General features: G+C 37.3%; 1 pseudogene; it reads left to right on the top strand.

The window, feature by feature from the left end:
- Positions 1 to 9,841: 9,841 nt before the first annotated feature.
- LOC130222654 (ras-related protein Rab-21-like) overlaps positions 9,842 to 9,846 on the top strand; it is a 17,590-nt pseudogene continuing 17,585 nt past the window's right edge.

Below are 9,846 nucleotides of genomic sequence, written 5' to 3'. Positions count from 1 at the left end.
AGCTAAGGCTTAAATCTGTAAGTGTACAGGGTTTAAAACTGTTGATTCATCTATAAAAAAGTCGACTCATAGTGCTTTAAATGAGTCGTCTTGATAACGAGTCATTAGGTGTTTCGTGATGAGGCGGCTACGAAACACAAGTAGTTGTGCGCGCAAACCCGGGAGATTTGAAACCTGCGGCCCCGCCCACTAACAGAAAAAAAGTCTCACACACACACACAAAGACAGACACCGGTGGAATGAAGTCACGCTGTGAAGATGGATTTTATTGACAGTCTAATCAAAGATGAAACCTCAGCAATATAGCCCAGCCTTGAGCAGATCTAGTGCTTCTGGAAACTACATGCTTAAAAACAAGACTTCATCAGTTTGTTAAAGGAAGGATCAGTAAAGACTGTCAATTAGAAATTTACACTGGATGTTGGATCCCGACAATGCACGTAAACTAGCTTGATGTCGAAACAACATCAAATTGACATCTAAAATACACGCCAAAAGTCGATGACAAGACTGTCCAGTAATTGATTATTGACACCAATGATAGATGTCAATTCGATGTTGTTGTTGACGTATCATCAAATCAAATCAGTTTGCATTTCTGACCTGTTTTCTACGTCAAGTTTTGTAGTTTACTCATTGTGGTGCAGTTTGTGTGAAGTCAAATTGATGGTTCTCATGCGAAACATTTTATAGATCATATTTTGACGTCAATGTCAATTCTGAGGTTGTTTACCCTACTGAAAAACACAGCTTAAACCAGCCTAGGCCATTTCCAGCCTGGTCCTAGCTGATCAGCTTGACCAGCCTAACCAGGCTGGGAGCCCAGCCAAAACCAGCTATGTCATTTTCCAGTCTGACCAGCTAAGACCAGGCTGGAAATGGCTGGAAACCAGCCTGGAAATGGCCAAAACCCCTCTAAAACCAGCCTGGTCAACCAGCTAAAACCAGCCAACCAGCGGCTTTTAGTACAGTCACTTAAATTTAACATAAATTTAGCATCTATAAACTGTGTTAACAACAAATCAGGAGTGCAGCGCCATGTTTTTTGCTGAGTGATTAAATTAAATTAGCACATTCTTCTGGTGGTGCTCTCAACGCAACTATCTTCAAAACTTCACGAGAGGTCGCAAATTCTACAATTTTACTGACTTTTTACGGACGATGAGCACTTATGAGGCGATATGAGATGCTGTTTGCTTCTGTTGCTGAGCAGTTCAGATCTGTCAGTCGGCTCCGTCGACTAGTGGCGAGCATGCAGCTCTCTGCTGTTGCCATGGCGATCTGTTGTCTGACATTCACCGTGCGGCAACAAGCATCCATGCCAAAATGCACTGCCCAAAATAGATCTGATGTATTTTACGTGATTAGTCAGAGGGTAGCTGCAGTCCTGCTGCCGAATCGCTCTTATTGTACGTATATAGTGTTTTGAAAGCCGCCAGACCTGACCGTCAGACTGTAAAACACAGGTTATGTAGCACGATGTTTAACATTTCTTTAACCATTGGCACTGTTCGGTCATTTTATAACCTAAATATCTCACAGCTTGTTTTTTAAATGGTTAAATAGTCCTGAAAATAATCAGTCACGCTCAGTGAAATACGTTCAAAAGTAACTCATCACTGTAATTAAATTACTTTTCCACTGAAAGAGTAAAGTAACCCTACTGAAAAAAACCGCTAAAACGTTGGCTAGTTTTATTTGGTCGACCAGCCTGGTTTTAGAGGGGTTTTGGGCATTTCCAGGCTGATTTCCAGCCATTTCCATCCTGGTCCTATTCACCTTATTCTCCGCGTATGACCGGGCGCAGCCATTTGAATCATTTTGGCTCGAGACTTCCGGTTTCATTCAGTTCCATTCATTTTAAGATGTTAAAAACAGCTCATTTTGCTGCTTGGTGTTGCAAACTGATCTTTTCTTATTGTATTATTCTACTTTTTATGTATAATCATGCAAACACTTGTTTGTAGAGCAAGTAGTTTGATCGTTTTCTGCCGTTTATTATTCCTAGTCATTTCTCCCATAGGCGGCTGAATCGGAAGTTCTAAAACAATCGCAAAAACGCGCGCACTTCCGCATTGAAGAAATATAGCTGGTCAGGCTGGAAAATGACAAGCTAAAACCAGCTTGACCAGCCTAGCCAGGCTGGGAGCCCAGCCAAAACCAGCTATGTCCAGCTTAAACCAGGCTGGTCAAGCTGGTTTTAGCTGGATTTAGCTGGTCATTTTCCAGCCTGACCAGCTAAAACCAGGCTGGAAATGGCCAAAACCCCTCTAAAACCAGACTGGTCAACCACCTAAAACCAGCCAACCAGCCTAAGCTGGTTTAAGCTGGATTTTTCAGCAGTTAAGGGACTACTTTTCATTTTTTTGGACATGTTTAATTAGAGTTACTTATATGTACTTGCCCTAAATACTGCAAATACATTTAATAAACAATTTACATCAGTTAAATCAATTCACATAAGCGACTTTTATTTTTGTTTGTTACATATTTTGCAGAAACTAAAAATTTACTAAAGATTACTTTTAACTAATGTTTACATTTGTCAAATGAATCAACATAGAAGTTACTTCATAACAAAATAAGGGATCATTTCAAAGATAAGTATATATATACAGTTGAAGTCAGAATTATTCGCCCCCCTGTTTATTTTTTCCCCCAATTTCTGTTTAACGGAGAGCAGATTTTTTCAGCACATTTCTAATCATAATAGTTTTAATAACTCATCTCTAATAACTGATTTATTTTCTCTTTGCCATGATGACAGTAAATAATATTAGACTAGATATTCTTCAAGACACTTCTATACAGCTTAAAGTGACATTTAAAGGCTTAACTAGGTTAATTAGGGTAACTAGGCAGGTTAGGGTAATTAGGCAAGTTATTATATAACGATGGTTTGTTCTGTAGAAAAATTAGCTTAAAGGGGCTAATAATTTTGACCTTAAAATGGTGTTTAAAAAATCAAAAACTGCTTTTATTCAAGCCGAAATAAAACAAATAAGACTTTCTCCAGAAGAAAAAATATTATAGGAAATACTGTGAACATTTCCTTGCTCTGTTCAACATCATTTGGGAAATATTTAAAAAAGAAAACAAAAATTTATAGGGGGCTAATAATAACTTCAACTGTATATTGTATATTATATATATTTGTTTTTCAGGTGGCACGGTGGCTCAGTGGTTAGCACTGCCACCTCACAGTAGGAAGGTTGCTGGTTCGAGTCCTGGCTGGGCCAGTTGGCATTTCTCTGTGGAGTTTGCATGTTCTCCCCGTGTTGGCGTGGGTTTCCTCCGGGTGCTCCGGTTTCCCCCATAGTCAAAACACATGCGCTATAGGGGAATTGATTAACTAAATTATCTGTAGTGTATGTGTGTGAATAAGAGAATGGGTGTTTCCCAATACTGGGTTGCGGCTGGAACATGCGGTTCATTCCGATGTGGTGACCCCTGATAAATGAAGGACTAAGCCGAAGGAAAATGAATGAATAAATGTTATTCAGATTATTTGTATAATCAGTTTTTCACCTAAGGAAGGTTAATTGTCATGTTTAAGTAAATTATTTTAGAAATGTATGCCAATATATGCAAAGAGTTTGTTTTGAAAAAACTAATTTAAATTTTAAAGTGTTAAACTAATTGAAAATGTCTCGTTTGACTCAAACTTAAATTATTAAGAGTTTCATTTCTGAGACGTTTACATTTATGAGAGTTTTCAGTTCTGAGTCAAGAAATTAGATTAGATTAGAAATTAAATTAAATTAGAAAAGTAACTTAAATATAATTGTAATGATGGAATTAGTAATTATCAATTAATTATTTTTATTTTTGAAGCAACCCAACACATGTTTTGAAAACCTCAAAGCATTGTGCATTTCTGAGTGTGCCTCATACAGGTGAGTGGGCTTAACAAACCACCAGACTCTCTGTAATTCACATTAAACATAACATGAACACAATAATAGAGCATTTTCGCAATGACGTCACTTCACTTGCCCCTATCGGCACCGCGGTGTATTTATAGTTCCGGTTTACCTTTAAATGAATGGAAGACTTTACAAATAATTTACAAATAAAAATATTAGCATTGCACGATCTGATTAAGGCTGTTATTGGTATTGGGCAGGTGTCTAAATGTTTTCTGTCAACACTGAACTGCTTTCTGGGTTTTTTTTTCCTTGATAAGCCATTGTTTATCAAGGAAAGTGTATGTTTGCAACCTTTTCACTTATTAATTAAGTTTATTTCCTCAATAATATCTTTTTTTAATACAATGCTGCTCTGAATATAAATTTATATCATCTGTTATATCCCTGCTGAAAATTCCTGCTTAACCAGCCTAGGCCTGGCTGGTTTTAGCTGGTTGACCAGCCTGGTTTTAGAGGGGTTTTGGTCATTTCCAGGCTGGTTTCCAGCCATTTCCAGCCTGGTCTTAGCTGGTCAGGCTGGAAAATGACCAGCTAAATCCAGCTAAAACCAGCTTGACCAGCCTGGTTTAAGATGGACATAGCTGGTTTTGGCTGGGCTCCCAGCCTGGTTAGGTGTTCAAGCTGGTTTTAGCTGGTCATTTTCCAGCCTGACCAGCTATGACCAGGCTGGAAATGGCTGGAAACCAGCCTGGAAATGGCCAAAACCCCTCTAAAACCAGGCTGGTCAACCAGCTAAAACCAGCCAACCAGCCTAGGCTGGTTTAAGCTGGATTTTTCAGTAGGGTAACGTTCTAGCCTGATTCTTTATTATATCTTCTCATATTATCAGCTAAGTACGTCTATAAATGCTATCGGTTTTATCAATTATTGATCCATTAATATTTTGTTCAGGTTTTAATTTGAATTAATTAATTATGTCCTGCGACCACCTTTTGGGTTGATTTAATTTGATGTCTGTACAACTTTCTAATTAAAAATGCTTCAAATTAATTCAGAATCTACTAATAATGTAAAGATTTGTAATGATTTAGTTTGATCAGTAAGAGTCACATACTGTACAACATTGTTATTCTATTGAGTTTTAATTTGAATATTAAATAGACATAAATGTTTTATGTTCATGAATAAAATACCTATATAGAATAAAATGTGAGAGAACTGAGCAGCAGAATGTGAATAATATCAATGTGTTCGTGAATCAGCTGTCCACTGTAAACAACAACAGTAAAACACCACGGTTTTATTGATTTTTTATTCTTCGGGACACTAAAAAAATTAAATAAAAGTAAATTCTGACATGTTCAGCACCCGTGTAAACATCTGCAATCTTTACTTGACAAATACTGACAAGTCCATACCAACTCCATCTGCAGTAAAGACAGCAACACGAAGCAATAGACTCTCTTTAAAGTGCCATTTTCTTGGTTCAAGCTGAAATCTGGATGATCTGTACATCTTTTTAAGATGTCATATCTCTCACCATGAATGCAGACAACAGAAAACAGCCATAGTCGCAGTCTAACCGTATCTGTAATAAATATACAGCTGACTTCGTGAGTGCTCTGGGGATTTCTGTGTAGGCGGAAGTAATGATACACTACGTGGAGTGAAACCGGACACCGCGTGACGTCATGTGGAAAGTGTCTGTTTACCGCGATGATGATAAATCACAATGCTAATGCTACCGAAAACATTCAACTAAATGCTACCCTGCACACTGCTATCAGAGCTCACTAGATAACTGCTATTAAGACATTAGCGGTGTGGTAAAAAAACCTATAATTTAAATTATTTAATTTTTTTTACTCAACTTGTAACCTGCACTTGCAGATTTAAGTTGCGCCAACTACAAAATAGCTTTTTTATTAACCTGGAATATGCAGTTCTTCATGAATCCCTCATATCATTTAGCCCTTCACCTTTTGTATTGTTTTATAGCCATGCTTACATCTACACACTTCTAATTCTACTGGAAGCATGTCAGTTCAGGACTGGTGGATTAAATCTGCTGTTCAAAAGTCATATGACTGTGTCCAGCAACTACTGTATCCTCTGACTGCCCCAAAAAAGAGCCAGTTGATAGAATGGAAACAAAACTTGTATGAAACAGAAAGAGCCAGCCCGGATGGGATCTCTGATTGGCCAGGTATGTGTTTAAACATTAAGCTATCTCTTCTATTTACGGTTTGAGCCCTTATATGTTTATTAGTCGCTAATAAATTAGCCGCTTTATTTAAGTCAACTTAGTCGCTTTATTTTATCAGGGGTCGCCACAGCGGAATGAACCGCCAACTATTCCAGCATATGATTAACAGCGGATGCCCTTCCAGCCGCAACCCAGCACTGGACAACCCCCATACACACTCATTCAGACATACACTACGGCCAATTTAGAATTACCCAATTCATAGCGCATGTGTTTGGATGGGGAACCCAGAGCACCCACACAGGAATAACATATAAACTCCATATTGAATTTCCAACTGAACCAGCCGGGACTCGAACCAGTGATCTTCTTGCTGTGAGGCGACAGTGCTAACCACTGTGCTGCCCTAAGTTCCTAATAGTTTTTATATTTTGGTCTAAACTGTTGTCGATTATCCAGCCTGATCTCACGAGAAAACGTAAGTGTTTTACGTTTCGTCAGTTTAGTGGCTAATTCGTACGTATTCGTGCGAGTTCAGTCGTACGAAATTGTACGATTTTAAAAAGGAGGCGTGGCACCTAACCCCACCCCTAAACCCAACCGTCATTGGGGGATGAGCAAATCGTACTAAATTGTATGAATTAGATCGTACGAATTGATACGAATTAGCCACTAAATCAAAAAGTTACGAATTGCCGTGAGATTGTGTTGTATTATCACGCGATTATACACAGCAAAATCCCCAGAGTAAAGGCCATTCACACTAAAAACATTACGTTAAAGATAAATATAGTGCGATAAATATATTTGCGTCCACATTGACGAACGAAATAAGAGTCTCGTGTGTTGCAGTTTCCAAAGTCATGAAAATGGATGTAGATGACCTACTGCTATGTATATTTCACAAAAATATCAAAAAATATCAATAGCATGGCTATTAGCATTCTGCAACGTCATCTGCCATCTGATTGGCTGACAGGGTTTTATCATTCATCAGCCGTGAAAAAAAAATCGCTTCGAAAGTAATACCAACGATACAGTTGCCCTGTAGCTTCATTGTTATAGTTATGTTGTGAACTTTGCTGTTCTTGTGAACGATTTTATAATGATATATTTTTTTGTTATCTTAATCGTTACCATGCTTGGTGTGAACGGGCCTTTAAAATGTTTAAAGTGTTAATGTTGTGGTGTTGAACTAACACGGATGGTGTGAAAGAGCATTCTCCGACTGGTGTAATTATTGAGAGTCTGCCCTCATTAACACTGGTAGTGTGACGTACAGTATATAGACCATTTTGAAGGATGTAAACAATAACAATGGTCCTAATGTATTTCCTGGATTACATGTTGAATTTCTATAGCTTCCGAGAATCCAAAAAGGTCCACATATTGATAATAATGCTATGATAGCTGTTTTAACATGAAAATAGGATTGAATTGCCTCTTGTTGCAGTTATGAAATAGTTTGATAACAAGCAGGAAATGTTCAAGGGCCAATGACATCACCACATTGAAATGGTCTACAGGGTAGGCCATTTATAATAAAATGGGAATGGTTGGTGATATTAACGTCCTGTTTGTAGCACATTAGTCTATGCGAGGGGGCTCATGAAAGAATAAAGTTACGTTAAAACCAAGCACCATTGTTTTTCTTGGAAAATTCCCAATAAGTTTGATGTCACATGACCCTCTTCCTATTGAAAAACAAAAGTTGGATCCAAAATAGCGACTTCAAAATGGCCACCATGGTCACCACCCATCTTGAAAAGTTTGCCCCCTCACATATACTAATAAACAGGACGTTAATATCACCAACCATTCCCATTTTATTAAGGTGCATCCATATTAATGGCCCACCCTGTATACAGCCGGGGCATTTTACACTTCAGTCAGCTTAATAGACTCCTCTCGTTGACGCCATTTACTTACCACGACAAGTGACTGAACGGTGTATTTTTAACTAAGATTATGGGAAACAATTGTTATCTGGACAAGTTAAAAAGATAAGTGGCTTACATATTTACATCAGGGTGGACCAGTCACAGTCGGCTTTCATTGCTTTATTAATTAAATAAGAGGTTACGAGATTAATTCAATTAAATAACATTCATATTTTTATATATAATGCTATTTTACAATGTAGATTGTGTCAAAGCAGCTTAACACACATTAAGAAAAGAGCGTAAAAGCCATAATATTTTAATTTAATTTTGTTAATGTTAGAAAATGTAATTTATTAATGAAGCGGATGTTTTAGAGGCTTTAAAATAAAAGTAATAATGGAAATAAACTGTGGGAATGGAAAAAAATTACAGAATATGCTAAAATAATTATGTTTGCTGTTTGTTTAAACTTGTTTTCCCACTTTTTTATTATGCTTTAAACAAACACATACATGACAATAGAGTAAACAGAATAATGCCAGGGTAATAGAGAGTAAATAACAACACAAAAAATAATAATAAAACGAACACAAAAAAATAGAGTATAAATAATTAACTAAAATTCTTACAATTACAAACAAGCAGGACTTTTACATTAATCAAAACTTGTGAAACTAGAGCACAGTTGGACGGTTTTAATGGCCTTTCTGTTAGCACTATGCTCAATAGTAGAAAAGTAGTTTTTCAGTTCCTTATAAAACACAGTAAAACAGAGTTTTTTGTTGGAAAATTTACACTTATGAATATGAAACTTAGTTAACAAATTGAATAGGTTAATAACAAAACTTCGTTAATCAAATTATCATAATTAAATATCCAAATTTTCTAAATGCAAATTAAAATGAAAGAGTACCTTTTTTATTAATAAAAACAGAAGCATCATACCTCAGCTTTTTAACACAACCACAGTGCCAAAAGATGTGGGGTACAGTTTCCAAATACAAAGAACTAAAAGAGCAATTTATATCAATATCCTGTTTAAATTTACTGAGGAAATGTTTGACCGGGTAGAATTTACGAATTAGTTTAAAAGATATCTCTTTTATTTTATTTGTAACCAAAAAATTTGTGTCCCTGCTGAAAAATCAGCTAAAACCAGCCTCGGCTGGTTGGCTGGTTTTTGCTGGTCGACCAGCCTGGTTTCGAGGGGTTTTTGGCCATTTCCAGGCTGGTTTCCAGCCATTTCCAGCCTGGTCATAGCTGTCAGACTGGAAAATGACCAGCTTAATCCAGCTAAAACCAGCTTGACCAGCCTTGTTTAAGCTGGACATAGCTGGTTTGGCTGGACTTCCAGCCTGGCTAGGCTGGTCAAGCTGGTTTTAGGCTGGTCATTTTCCAGTCTGACCAGCTAAGACCAGGCTGGAAATGGCTGGAAACCAGCCTGGAAATGGCCAAAACACCTCTAAAACCAGGCTGGTCGACCAGCAAAAACCAGCCAACCAGCCTGGGCTGGTTTAAGCTGTTTTTTTCAGTAGGGGTAATACTTTCCCATTTAGGAATTCTTACAAAATGATTCCAATAGGTAATAAAGCTAGGTTTGGAAACAACTAGATTTGTTACTGTTTGTTTAAACTACTTATTTAAATTGAGCTGAAACAACACAACTCTTGATTTTTTTTGATAACTTAATTGTTTCATGTTTAATCCACTTAAATTTGTAATAATAATAATAATAATAATTTAACGTTATTCCTTCATGTTGTACCAACACAAATCGATTCTGTGGAACTTAGCATTTTTACCGAATGCTAATTTTCCGGGCCACCGCGCGCCCCCTGCAGGAGAAACGTCCCAACCGCGCAGTTGATCACTTGACCAGTGACGTCAC

The sequence above is a fragment of the Danio aesculapii genome, chromosome 4 (genome assembly GCF_903798145.1).
Source record: "Danio aesculapii chromosome 4, fDanAes4.1, whole genome shotgun sequence".
In the NCBI taxonomy this organism is placed as follows: domain Eukaryota; kingdom Metazoa; phylum Chordata; class Actinopteri; order Cypriniformes; family Danionidae; genus Danio; species Danio aesculapii.
This window is presented reverse-complemented; position numbering and strand designations above follow the sequence as displayed.